This window comes from Haliotis rufescens, unplaced genomic scaffold (genome assembly GCF_023055435.1).
Source record: "Haliotis rufescens isolate VD_foot unplaced genomic scaffold, xgHalRufe1.0.p SCAF_1, whole genome shotgun sequence".
Taxonomy (NCBI): domain Eukaryota; kingdom Metazoa; phylum Mollusca; class Gastropoda; order Lepetellida; family Haliotidae; genus Haliotis; species Haliotis rufescens.
Window position 1 is genome coordinate 82,184,225 of NW_025963779.1, and position 15,507 is coordinate 82,199,731.

Here is a 15,507-nt window from a genome sequence, read left to right on the forward strand (position 1 = left end):
TAAATCTTGACAGCACTCAATTCAAATATTCATTTCTTAAAGCTCTCCCCACCAAAGTCACTGCAAGATAAAGGCTTGTCAATAAATCATCTCTCACAAGAACCCCACTTTGAGCTATGATCATATACATCACCAACAACAGGCCATAAGTCACCCAGTTTATCCAGTGACCATGTTGACTGCCTTACCTGCCTGTCTGTCGGCCATGATATGGCAGGTTCCGATAGCAAACGTCACGTCTTGGACACAGATTGTACTTTGCCCCCTCCCCCAATCACTGTCCATCATTGCACCTCATGTCAAGCTTTATCTCGCTTCCATCACGTACATAACCCTTCACACTTAGTTTCACAAGAATTTTATCTCGCCTCCCTGTGTATATCTTAATATAGTAATGTGATAGAACTTCAACTATGTCCAACTTGGTTCAACCCACACCCACATTAATCACGATTTATCAACAAAAATAAAAAACCTTCATCAGTTCAGTGTCCATGACTGATTATGGATCACCATTTTGTGTGTAGTTCTCTAGCTGTTCCTAACATGTTTTAATTTTTTAATTCAACAAGGTGCCATTTTTCATACGACTATTACATCACTTTGAACCATTAGATTAATGTTACGTAGTAATGTAGACTGACCAAATGAAGTCTAAATGTGTTTTTAGCACTATTACAGTATTTGTCTCTCAGGTGTCCCCAACACACAATAGAGAATCAAACCAGGTCCACTATCTCATCAGTGAACACCTTAACTACTGGGCTACTCAACATGTCAGACCTGGAGAATATTCCAATGAATGCCACACAGGATCTATTTCTATTTTTGTACCTGAAATGTTTTGTCACATAAGCCCTCCAGGTAATGTAGGAATGCTGTCTCAATTACAACTCTTCCTCACCCAAGACAAAGTCAAAACAAGTTCAAAGAATCCCATGAACTTACCCATCTGTACCCTCCACTGGTCTAACCACTGGATTTTTGTTGTTGATATGCCTACCTCATATATCAAAAACTATTGAGGCCACACTTTTATAATTTTATGTTTTACGAATTTATTCCAGCTTTTCCACACAATTTGCTTGTTTGTTGTTTAACACTGCACTCAGCAATATTCCAGCTATATGACAGCAGTCTGTAAGTAATCAAGTCTGGACCAGACAATCCAGTGATTGACATCATGCGCATCGATCCACAGAATTGGGATAGAAGGACAGGCATCACCCGATCCTGTTAGTCGCCTCTTAGAACAAGCAAAGTCGCCTCTTACAGCAAGCATGGGTTGCTGAAGACCTATTCTACCCCAGATTTTCACTGGGTCGATTGAAATAAACATGAAAATAAATAGCTATGTCAATCATTTATTTATTTATATGAAAGTCATTCTGCCGTAACTGCAGCTGGACAGTGATGTAGATATTTAATTCATATGTAACATTTTATATTGTATAAGAGGGTCTATATTACTGGCGGGGGACATAAATACGTTTACGCTTAATCTATTTCTTTTCCAGCTGCTTTTCAGTAGGGGTGGCGGGCCGTGAAACGAAAAATTAAAACTGTGTCCTGAGATAGTGGAGTCAAATAACAACCCAGATCACAATACGTAATTCGCATCTGCAATTTCTCCATGTTTCCATGGGGCCTGGCGGTCACTTGGAAGCTGCTATCAACCAGTTTGTGTTTAACTCACATGACAGGTTAATTATTCTATACTCATTCGCATCAAGCATTTTGTTTAGTATTTGGCAGCAAGTTATACTACTCGGAGTGGTTATTAGGGCAATTTATAGCAAAGCTTACTTTCTTAAGCATGTTAAGTTAAATCGACAACAGAATCCAAATCCAGAATGCGTACATTATTGATACATTGATGAATCATGACATCCCTACTGTAATGAATGATACATAACTTACCCACTGTCCTGCCCTGCATTAGCTGTAACAAAGATGTCATCACCAGGGAATATATTAGGCGCTGACCCTCTCGGACAATACAATCTGCCCCAAGTATCCTCATATTCTTGAAAGTATGGTGCGGAGAAAAAAGCTTTTTTCCCTGAGTCATGGGCCATGGCCATGTTTTTCAATTTTCCCCGGTAGTTTCTTTAATGGATGACTACTGGTAGTTTGGCCAGTGGCCAGCAGAATGACATGTGTCGAAAGACAGAGTCCTAGTTGTCCAACAGATGGCCGATACTACACATATGGCACACAGTAGTCAGACTTATCCTCTAGTCCGAAGCCAGAGTCTAGTCACATTCTGTTCGGTCTAGTAAGCTAAGCCAATGATAATTTATGTAACACTTAAATCTAACAGCCTAACACCCACTGCGATCAGGGAGATTATCAAAAGGTATTACCATGATGCCATGGCTTCCAGCTGTGCTCTCATATTAATAAACGTGTGAAAACTGCAGAGACATCCAATCCATTTCACTAATCCAGAATATCTCAGGGAGAGAGCTAAGATCCTGCACAGCAACGAAAAAGAAATTTGTGAGTAAAAATTGACCCTGAAAACAAGGCCGCTAATGTTGATTCCAAGTCCTGGAAACCTTTCTCAGTCAGATAGCATTTGACAATCCTAGCAGAGCAGACACAGTTTATGCAAGGAATGAGGAGCTTTTCATATGGACTTATTTACCTATCATTGTATTACCCCATATTGCATTAAGTTCCTGACAACCTTGGGTCAACCTTGTCACCAGCTCTTCTTACAAAGCGAGGTTTTGAAGCGGTTCTCTTCTAAACCTAGGTTTTGCAATAGCTCACTGCTAAACCTGCTGCGAGGTTTTACATTTGAATTGAAACAGCAAGGTTACACAATTGACGTTTTATAAACTGGCCTCTTGATATGAACAATATTTGATTGACAAGTTTTGATTGGTTAAAAGTCACAATGGCATGATGTGAATCAAACCTGTGATATCAAACATATTGTGTTAAGTTTCGTAACCCACTGTTTTCCCATTGAGCCACCGGGCAGGAGATGAGAAGATGTTCAGTCTTACATGTCATAATTCCAGCTGGTCCATGTTGCACATGGTTTCTCTCTCACACGCTTTGATCAAATTCCTTTCATACTGTCACAGTGTGACACGCTGCATAGTTTCACAATGAGGTATCTCAATGTTTTCTTATTTTAAATGGTCCATAAGTTGGATAAAACACGCCTCCGATGTTTTGGCTGAAAAAGTAATATCTGGAGCTTGAGCAAAGTCTTTGGGCTTCCCTTGCTTGCAGTTTTACATTTTCAACCAAAACCTCAGAGGCGTGTTTTATTTTACACATAACCAGCAGATAACAGCTGTATAACATACCTGTGTGCCACAACTTGATACAAGCAAAGATCAAACACTGGACTTCTGTGATTTCATACTATACACACATATTAAACACCGGTATTTAATGAACATAACATACACTGATACAGCGCAGCATATCTGGCTAACATCTATCTGTGTCTCCACAATGATTAACTATCCATTCAATGAAACTGCCAATAAAGGAATGGTTCCATTAAAAACATTCAATAGAAGCTGCATTTCTTGCACAATACATATTAATTGAAACCTAACAGCAGCTGGTTGTGACACCACCAACATATGTGGATGATAATTGCAGTTGAGATATTGTTGAGTGACATGGTTTTCATGCCAGGGTGACTAAAATATAAAAATAAACCCCCAACAATACGTCCACATGTTTAATAAGATCACAATAATGTTTTGACTGCTGAAGTCAGCAATATTCAAGTTACATCACGGTCCCCAGTAACTGGGTTATGGCCAGACAAACCAGTGACTGAAACCATGAGCACGATCCACGCAGTCATAATGATACCAGGTCAGGCATTGATCAGTTACCACCTGTTCTCAAATTCTAGCTGGCTAAAAGTCAAAGTCGTTGCCATAGAAACTCGAAAATAAATTTGTAAAAAAAAAAAAACTATCAAAAGGCACCAGTTAACACTAGACCTATCTATGTGCCAGAAACGAAACAAAAACAAAACAGGACGGACGGATGGACAGCACCCATTCCTATATGCCCCTTCCATGGCGGGGGATAATAAAACGCAGTAACCATCTACCAGACAGTTTGTCTCCCCATGTTGTTGAGGGAAGGTGATTCACTGAGCTGCAACAGGAAACACCTACCAGGGTGTCTCTATAATGTCTACAAACAAGTGTTATCTACAGGACGGGCGTCGTGTCCAGCAACCTTACTATTCCCTAATGGTGTCACACTTACTTCACCTTGCTGTTTCATGATCAAAGGGATTTCTAGGACTGAACAGAAACAAAGGCATCAGAGGAGGTATTGCATTATTGAGTGAGTGGTTTTACGTCGCTTTTTGCAATATTCCAGCAACATCACCGCAGAGGTATTGCATTAAAATGGCATATTTCTATCAGTCATTATGATACCTTAACTACTGGGCAGTTTGGCAAGGACTACAGGATTAGTGCCAATTTCTATCGCTGCATATGCAGCCAGGTCACACATTGTGACCAACCAATCCTCACACATTGTGACCAACCAATCCTCATACATTGTGACCAACCAATCCTCATTTCTGTGGGCTCCCACAGCATGGAGTGATGGTGACCCACCCTTTCATGGTATCGACAGACAAAAAGAAAGTTAAAAGACCTGAACACTCTGATTGCTAGGGATACCAGGTAACCATAGTAACTGACCCATGAAAATAACAAATGACACTTAAATCTGAAAGCAATCAGAAACCAGATCCATAATTGCTGACAGCTCCCATAAGTATTCATATGTTATGGGAATCACTAATAGGCACTGACCGTGTCACTAAAAGCTTTTCTTTTCTACTTTGGACATGAACATTCTGACATCCCAGCAGCTCATTGATCACACAAGACAAAACAGTGGCAAGCCCAGCATGAACTTTAAAGATACACTGCCTTAAAAAAAACCAGAACATGTAAACATGGCTTCAAAGTACATACAGGTATTATAAAGGTCATGAAATATTTCACTGTCTCAAAACAAATTAAATTTGGTGTGATTGACATTAAAAAAAAATCAATCTTATATACCTAGCTACTGCTAATCAATGATCTGAGGACATCCCATTATAGGTTACATCAGAACAACCTTTCATCCGACCAATCAGAAGGTCGCTTACCATGCTTACCAGATCACGAAAATGGCAGTTGGAATGTGTTTTCTGATCATACAACCTCAAAAAGAGTAACAGGGTATTTGAAGTGATAGTATGGGGCAATACGACTGAGTGAGTCAAAATCATTGTCTATCTCTAGCTTCAATGGGATAAACATTTGAATGGGAGAGACTTTGCATAGTCCATGGAAACAAGACTTAAATTGTGCGATATGATCAACACTTACACATGTTTGTTCCCATACACTGCAATAACACAAATAAGGACCAATGAATTGTCATAAACAGAACAAAAAACATGTCATGAAACCAGAAACAGAAACGCATAATGTATTTTCTGTAAACAGTACACGATGTTCTTCATATTGCACGCAGATCAGATCAGAAAGTCACACTTGAACTATTTCATCCACTTTGTGACAGGCACCGATCTCCAAAATTACTCTGTTTTAGACATATATAAGTGATATATTGTACCGTAGCACCTTTAAAAAGCATCATAATAGCCTACAAAACTACTGCGCCTGTCTGACTTAAGGGAATGCTTTGGCCTTGAGTGTCTCAGGCTAGCCATGAAACTGGAACACATTGCAACATCATTATTTTATCCCAATAGTGACAAGTTGTGTAAGGACTTTGATCAGTGATGCGTGAGTGAGTGCTAGAGTGAGAATGTGAGTGAAATGGGCCTCCTGCCACTTTAAACAGTATTCAAGGCACGTCAGCTTATTGTTGGAGAAAAACCCAAAGTGGTCCAAGACATTTACAAGCTTGGTGAAACAAAGGGGCACAGGTATGGTGCTGACAAACCTAGAAACATCAGAGCAAACCAGGATTCGAACCCACAACCATAGGTTTTGGCGTCCCCAGGTGATGAGGTTTCAAATGTTAACTTTAGCAGAGTTAAATCTACAGGTAACCTAGCTCTACACTGAAAAGCTAATGGCTATTGTTACTTCTAATTGCAGTTGTGAATATCTAATGTCAGCTAACCATTTATTATATACTTCAGTGTGAAAGACCGAGTTTTCTGAAGTTGAGAAAAGTGATATTTTCACTGCAGTAAACATAACACTTTGACGAAACTATTGTCATACAAGAGTTACCTCCCAGGAAATTTATCGTATCATACACGAACTGTTGACTTCCTGTTTACGTTAGTTCCACATTGACTGGGCAAAATAATTTCAGATGGTCATTTGTGGCGGTAATATTGCTTCTTGCCGTTAATCTCTTGGAAATGTTTCGTTATAAACTGTAAATTTCTCATTTAACTGTTACTTGACCAGTGTGTATTCTTTTGCTTCCAAAGACGTTCTCGTAGATTTCAAGATTTTTTTGTTGAAGTTGATATTGTATATAATCATATCTAAACATGCTAAATGTATGATAAAGAATTCTTGTGACTCTAATTATTGTTAGTTACTTTTGGCTTATATTTTTTTAAGATTTTGCAAACATGGAACTACTCTTTAGGTTGCAACATCCCTGTGTGTTAGGTAGGGAGAATTTACACATCAAGGTTTAACATTTGTAACGAAAGAATATAATTTTCTGGTAGACAACTACACAAAAAGTATATTATATAATGGATATTCCACATGTCGAGTAAAATATCATGTTTCTCTCATCCCGTGACGAGGGAAAAGGAGATATTTTCAGTCGTGCCTACTCCACGTATGAAAATATCGCCTTTCCCCGTCACAAGCTGAGATAAACACGATATTTCACTCCACACATGAAATATCCTCTATGTATACTTGTAACAAACTGATGACAAAAACCTGGCATATCTGATTTAGCAACGTCTTGATGATGGTTTAAAGAATAACATTTCAAGAAGTATATATAACGACTAGGTTGCAATTTACAAATAACTATATCCACACTAGTATAGAACAAACGCGTCCAGAAACATGGTAACGCTCATAATGAATCTAGTTACCACATTGGCTACAGCTACTGACCTGCCACTTAGCATATACAATACATGCTGAGACTGGTCAGGTTAAGCTGAACTAATCTCATTGTGTTCAAGACAATCAAGCTGAAATAATGGGCCAAAGTCCAATTTTAACACAAGGGCATTTGAATGTCAAATTAATTGTCAGCAGTGGTACAAAACATTTTTTAAAGTTTTTAAGTAATCGGAACAACAACTACTTAAATGTGTCAAGGCCTAAATACATGAGTCCTCAAATTACATTAGCAATGATCAGAACAAACTGTTTTTAGCCAAACCTTGTTTGAGAAAAAACCCATGTGTATCAATTCAAAGCATCTTCCGAACTTTTATATCAATAGCAATTATTGGGTTACAAAGATAATAAGAGATTGCATGTGTCAATTAGGATTTGGCAATGTGGTTTTTTTTCCAAACATGTGGAAACCAGAATGTATTTCTAAAAATGTTTCAATGCTTGAGAGACAACCTCCAGCAAACATGGGTGCTATGCAAAGATTCGATCCACAAATTTATGTCTATGCAAGTTAGGTACATAAACTGTTTTGAAACGAAAATCACTCAGTATTTATTTTTGCAATTTTTGAAGACCGGTTTATGTTGAAACCAAGTAGTATCTCCATCCAAACTGTCACAAATTCCACCTGTTTTTATCATAGCAAGATCCCACCCACCCACCCACACCCACACCCACACCCACACCCACACCAAGATCCAGCATGCATACATGCATACAGACAGACACACACCATGTATACTGCACTTGTTGAAAGAAACACATTATTCAATGCATAACAACCATATCAAATTCTGAACACAAAGGCTTGTATACCTGTATATGTATTGACTAAATCAAATTTAACAACAACAACTACTACCCTACAACTGATTGATCTAGCAACCAACTGCAATAATGGAATAAAGACAGGCTACGGACAGTTTCAAGATTCACCCATAACATTGCAGTACCATCACAACCATGCTGATAAATATTGAAACAATATATTGCCCTCGTATTTGGACAAATAGCTTCAGCCTGAATGTAGGTCATTTTGAGATTTTTGTGAGGAAAGGCTTCTATAGTTACTGATTGTTTGTTTTTTATGAATGTGGAAGTATCATCTGCATTGTGATATTTTCATTGTTTCATATCAACATCCTTGTACTATTTGTACATCACTGCAGCACTTCAACAGTATTGTTACAACAAGACTTTGTTCCACGTTCTGGAGCCCAGTCTAGGACTGGACCTTATAATTAATGCCTTGAGTGAAAATTAGGGTGATCAGTGTGTCGAACACGAAGTACATTTCCTCACAGAATGTGAATTCTACTCTGATCTATGATATGACTATTCTCACTTGTCTAAGAAGTTTAACCCCAGAAGACCAATTTATATATGTTATGCAGAATGACAGTCTAGCTATTCCCCTAGCCGCAGTTGCTACTGCTATGTATAAAAGAAGAAAATTTCAACTTGCATTGTAAGTAGTGCACTTCTGATCCACAAGTATCTCACTAAACGATACTAGCATAATTTCTTCATATAAAGCTGAGCTATTTTTTTATCTCTCGTGTCTCATAGGCCAACCGGCCGGGTGGTATATTATATATTTTGTCTTGTACTTTGAATGTATGTATTTTTATACTGCGTGACACGCAAATAAAATATTATCTTATCTTATCTTATCTTTATTAACAATGAGATTGATAAAAAAGAATCTTAAATTTTAAGCTTGGAGAGAAACAGTCTGTACCAAAATGGTTTGAGTCAACTATCCCAGACTATCTACTGATTTTCAGTAGAGTTTAGTGTTATAATATGGACCATTATCAGCTCAGTACTAGACCTAACACAATTCTACACTCAGGTTTCAGACTGGTGGCTTAAGTCACAGAATCCCATTAACAATAGCAAAAGATGTATTTCATGACGAAAATTACAACCACAGGTGTTTCAGCATGTAAATTTTAATTTTTATAAACTAAACATCTGTATTGAATATAAGACCATGTGTTGTATGTAGGTAACGAATGCCCACCCCACAACAAATGAAGATTCTATACACTCAGTTATGACAGAAGCACATCCTCATTTAACTGGCATAATATTATCATGAACAAATCGTTAAGATTAGCAGTCAGAAATATCAGTTATTCCATGATATCACACCTGCAAGGTTAGAACTTAACACTAGCCTGCTAGCCTTGGGCTAATACAAATTCCTGAGGGCTAGTACAAATTTCCAAATTTCCCCATTTTGTTTCAACATTACAAGGGCATTTTATCTTTAACCCTAGTATAGCTTTTGAGTTTAGTTCTAACCATGGTAAATGCCTCTAGGTTGAGTGAGAAATATCTTGTATTACCCTGATATCATGGTTGCCTGTAGGTCGAGTTGAGTAGAGTTGAGTGAGGGCCTTTAAAACCCCAGGATATCTTAGTATATAGCATCCCTTACAACCTACACTGCTGAGTAGGTGATAAACCATCAACTAGGTCACTTTACAACCAGTAGATCCAATGATTTAAAAGTTCCTGCAAGTATTATGGGAAACCGGGGATCTATTCTGCCCGATTCCCTCTTTCAAAATAAGAACAATAACCAAAATTAACAATTGACTTTATAAATCGACACATTCACCTACTGTGAGTACAGCATGTTACAGATCCTGCAAGTCGGTATGTTATCAGTAACACTTGAGACTATACTCTACACTGTACATCACAATTACCTTTATCAGCAGCAATCCCAGGTTGTCTCTACTGGTAATCTCGTCTGGGAGTCGAAACTGAAGCATGAGATGGGTACCTAATTAACCTACAGGAACAGTTTCAGCATTAATGATGAGGGCTGGTTCAGTAAGTGTAAACATGCCCAGCCTAGCTGCAGTAGCTGGTATTTCAACAACGTTGTGCCGGTCCGGATTTCAATAAATGGCCATGCTTGAGTGGTTCTTCAGGTAACTGTCCACCTGGAACCGGTACAAAGGTACACCAGGCCTTGTGCCTACTCATGCAGTAGAAAAGTGGTGGAGGAGGGTTACAGCCCCTGTCAGTCAACACCTGATATGCCTGTTGAACCACACCGGCCATTGGCAACAATGAGTGGGGAACATATATATTAATCACTGCACTACTGCAGGCCTCAGATCGCCCATGGGGCATTGACCCCTATACACGTTCCGAAGCCTCTTTTCAGTACATGCTGTACACAAACGACTACTTCATAAATCCAAAAAGTATAAGGAAAATATTTCACAATGTTTCTTCTTGATTATGCAAATATTACAAAATGTGTTACATGTATAAAAGAAACCTGTATAAAAGAAACATCAAAACTTAAATCTGATAATGTGACTTTAAATATTTGGTTGTACACAACTGAGCTACCTGAAATCATTCAAGCAAACTCAATGCACACTTCTGAGAACTAAGCAACAGATATATTCCATAGGGGTTATTCTCAATATTCTATGGGGGTTATTCTCTATATTCAGTGGGGGGTTATGCTACATATTCCATGGGGGTTATTCTCTATATTCCATTAAAAGTTATGTGATATATTCCATGGGGGTTATTCTCTATTATCCATGAGGGGTATGCTATATATACCATGGGGGTTATTCTCTATATCCCATGGGGATTATGCTTTATATTCCAGAGGGCTTATTCTCAATATTCCACGGGGTTTATTCTCTATATTCCATGAAGGGTTATGCTATATATTTCACGGGGGTCTATACTTCATGTACCATCAGGGTTGTATTACAGGTCATTATCGCCTGTGCTGATACAAAGGTGAAGGATTACAACAAATCTCCTTCACTCACAACAGCCTGGTCAACAAACACTGGAACTGGAGTGTCTCTTAAACGCTTCACAAGATAATCGACCACATATATGTTGATACCCATGATACAACTAGAAGTATGTCACTGATCAAATGCAGATCGGTTCTTTTGGAAGCAAAATATAAACCAGCCTAAACATTTCTTAATATCAGTCTTCATAATAAATGATTGACCCATGGCTGTCTGTCTGTCCGTCGCTTGCTCGCACACACACACACTATGTATATATATATATATATATATGGAGAGAGAGAGAGAGAGAGAGAGAGAGAGAGAGATATACTTATATATCCGACTATTGTTCAATTATCATGGGCTAATAAATTCATAATTTTTTAGCACATCCTGTAAATTATCTCTATCCACTTTAATTTTGAAGTTTGAAATTATTCTTTACCGTATTTTCTTGAGTATAGTGCGCACTTTTTTTTCCAAAAAACACAGCTGTGTAGAAGGGGGTGCGCATTATACACGAATTAATGAGTTTTGATGTTTTTTTCCCCCCATGGAAAGACATTACCGTGAGCATGTAACGCCGGAAATACCATGTCAACAAATCCATACTGAAGTTCGCAAATTATTCATGTAATTACACTGTCTGGCTATAAAAAGTGTTCTTTGTATATCTGGACTTATGTTTGTAACTTATTTCATTAATTCTATTCAAAATTTTTTTAATATTGTTTTAATTAATTTCGGAGAAATTGTGTGTGAAGCAATCGGTATATTTCATAAGGACTAGTAACATTTTGCATGGCAGGGCTAACTTATAACAATCCCAGGCCTGTGGGCTTTGTTTTAAAGCTAATTTCCAGCCCTGATCACTATCACTGCAAAGATCTTATTCAGAATAGGGTGCTTGTCCGCTTTGTGACCTTCATCATTTAGTAGTGGGCCAGTAAACATGGAGCAGTGAAAGTACCTTTAAGTGGAGCAAGCCCTGCTGGCTACATACAAACTTGTTAAATGTACCCCTGCCCTAGATATTTAGACCAAAGGGAATACTTACCAGCTGGTTAGACAGGGAGTTAAACTGTTTCATTGAGACATGTAGTCTTTATTCTATTTCAAGCCCTTTATCATAAACCTATCGGGCTTGAGTGTGAAAGGTGGGTGTGACTTGGCATGACAGTTGTGATGTGACAATGTGTAACAGTGACACTGTGGATGTCTCTTGACACATCTACTGCCTGACCAAGATAAGCACCATGTGATGTTGTGTCTACTGACATATATCAGATGAAACAACATCTATCACGCACGTGTCACAGGCAGAAGAGGAAGTGAGACAATATACATCACACTGTTGTTGAGACTCTCTTGACTTAATATTTTCCCAGACAAATCTCGTTGACATTAAGGGACCACCTCCACATTAAGTGACAATTTTAGTCCACTGGTCCTTATAATGATAAAATAAAGCAAAACCCTTATAAATGGTAAATTTCTATTAGTCCTTATGATCCCCATTGGGCAGTTTGGTGATTATTATAGGACAAGCGCCAATTTCCAGAGGTGACTAACGTGATCGGGTGCTCAGGCTCGCTGACTTGGTTTGCACATGTCATCGTACCCCAATTGCATAGATCAATGCTCATGATGGCAATCACTGGATTGTCTGATTCAGACTTTATTATTAATAGACCAACATCATATGGCTGGAATATTGCTGAGAGCGGCGTTAAACAACATACAAAAAAAAAAAATGTCACACACTATTCAACATGTTGAAATTGCCACTGATAAAGTTAAAACAAACACACGCCCATATATAAGTTTCCTAAAGCGTGATAAGTGAAGAAGGAATCTGGTAAACCCGGGACTAAATGGACTTTGGTTTGACGGATAGTGGGGGTCCTGTCGCTGTGACAACTAGATCAAGAGTGTATATCACCTTTATACCTACACAGTTATGTTATCACACATAATAATATATTATGAGTCATGATCCGACTTTAGACGCAGTCACGAAACCCCACCCTAGTTCTACTTACCATCATGAGATCTCAGTATTAATTGGCAAAGGTGAGATGTATAAGAAACAGGTAACAAAGTACTGATGAGTCAATCAAATAGTGAGAAATAATTTGCGAGGTGTGCGTATCCTAACCCCCGTGGCACCCATTACAAACACAACTGGTGTGCTACTGCTCAGGGCTTCAGAATGAGATACGTTCATTTTCTAGGACGCTGACATTTTTTTGTTATTGTATTGTTTCAAATTTGGTCTGACATAGAAAAATGTCCAGTTAAAGTTTGCTAAATTCATGAAAATGTCTGAATAACATTGGTCTCTTGGTCTTAGACACTAGCAAAATCTCTACTGCTGTATATCCCTTTCAAACAAACCAAGCTACAATTAATTGTTCCAAAGTACAAAACAAATTCATGCTGTCTTTGAACAAAAGTTTGTTTAGAAGTCCTTTTTCCACCCTTGCCGAATGTTGCCGGAATTCCTGTTCTCGATCGTAGCGCCACCAGTGGCTTACAAGTTTTGTCCCTTCTATGTTTCTCTTATGGACCAATCAGATTCCACCTCCCGTATGACTTGCATTTGCTTAAAAAGAAACGGTGGCGCCCAGTCAAGACAATCTGATCGATAATCAAGATCTATATAGTGTGTTAAAACGAGTCTTACATTTCTTCGTTTGTTCATTTGGATAGGCCATAGCGAGGATATTCGTGAACAATCATGCAGTCACGCTCTCTGACATTTCTCAATGTATACTGAAACGCTGAGACCAAGAATAAAGGTTCTAAATGATCAGAAAGAACGATTATGTATGTTTTCGCGCTAGGGAATTCCAAGGGGTTTCCCCAGGAATGTGGAGGTAGTTCGTCAGTGTTTACGTCATTTCAAGAACACGGTCTCATGAAAAACATATGAACGTCAATTTCGCGGTCATGTGACCGACCTCTCGTCCAATGGAAAAGACGTACATCGTGTAAACTTCAAATTAAAAAATTATATATATATATATATCATTTTTGCAGACAAGTGTTAAAAAATACAAACTCTTTACTAACGCTGAAGTATTAAAGCTACAGAAATAACATTTTAATACTTCTAGCCAGGGCATATGATTTTTAAAAACTTTGAGGCTGGGGTTACTGTGGTTACAGGTGAAAGTTTCACTTGTTTATATTTATTTTCTTCCTGTAAGTTGACCCAGCATTATTCATGGCATGTCTCATTCAAGTATTTACGGTAAAATTTCCATGATCGAAGTACTTTATGAAATACTATCACACAAAGGTCCTATCTAAAACATTTATCAATATGGCACATCTAGGAACGCATACGTTTCAGTTTCATATGAACGTGTGTCAACGATTCACACAAAAAATGACCACATAAATCATTTAGAGATCTGGCCTAAATCAAATTTTGAAATGCGAGGTCACAAACTGCGGGTCGGGGTCCAGGCTATATGCGCTGGTAAATCTAGATTTTCTTCAAATCTCAAACGTACTTGAGTAGGCCTAATTAAATAAGCACCCGCCATGATGACGCTGGTAAACTGACAGCAATAAAGAGCTTACATCAACATACACATCCACAAACGTGTAGCATTTTTTTTATCATCTATAACAAGGAGGCGTAACCCTGACGTGACAATCCACGTGTGAGATATGAACACGTGTGTAGGATAAGCCTATATATAGATACGACTATGTGAAACGGAATCAATAAAAGCAGAGATAATACAATACCTTGAATCAATGGTTAGTTCTGTGTCGCAGAATATTCTCACAGCTTTGGCTGCAAAATCTTAGGCGTGTGACGACTTCTTGACCCAATCTCTGCAAGTGCAGGTGCAAGTGAAACGGAAAGATTTAAGATACCGTCTGCTTGTAAGGACCTTCCTTTCCCGGGGAAAATATTCATCAGATAAACCTCTGTAGAGAACGACACCAAGAATTTGATGAAACGAAAATGCGAAATAATTTCTGTCAAAACGTGGAAGCATGAAATTGTACACACACGAGCTAGTAAACAAAAATATGGAGGGTCTTCTTCACCCGCCAATAAGAACTTTGTTTTCATTGGTTACTGCGTCTCGCATGAACCAATCATTTCCGTGAAAATCATCAATGGGATTATCCCTGTATTCCCACACACGACTATTTTTTGTAGGGGGTGTAAGCATATTGCTCTATGGATAAATGTTGAGATTATGGACGTGTTCCGTCATATACGTACCAGTTACCAACCCTGATAACCATACGATGAACATGTGAAGAATGCTTATGTAACTATTTACAAACGAAAATCACGTTTATTTAATACAAGAACAACCCGCCCCCCTCTCGTTTTTGCGGCGTAGTAGAACGCCTGATGTGTCTCATATCGTATGATGCAGCGTGTAGAAATTCGACCCCTGGTTACGTTGGCGGTGTTTATAGTATGGTGATGTATGACAGACACGTGGAACCATATGATAATGATGCCAGTGTGATACACAAAAGCATTGTGTATTCGTGTGACGTACTCATGGCTTTCTTGATTATTCATTCTCACACTATAT

General features: G+C 38.4%; 1 protein-coding gene across 2 annotated transcripts in view; it reads right to left on the reverse strand.

Moving 5' to 3' along the window:
- Window positions 1–15,014, reverse strand: part of LOC124136897 (long-chain-fatty-acid--CoA ligase ACSBG2-like) — a 58,761-nt gene extending 43,747 nt beyond the window's left edge. For both annotated transcript variants that reach the window (XM_046502937.2, XM_046502932.2), the window contains exons 1-2: window positions 14,693–15,014; window positions 9,860–9,916 (exon numbers count right to left, since the gene is read on the reverse strand). The gene's annotated coding sequence lies outside the window, so the exon portion shown is untranslated. The remainder of the gene's footprint in view (window positions 1–9,859; window positions 9,917–14,692) is intronic.
- Between the last annotated feature and the right edge of the window lie 493 nt (window positions 15,015–15,507).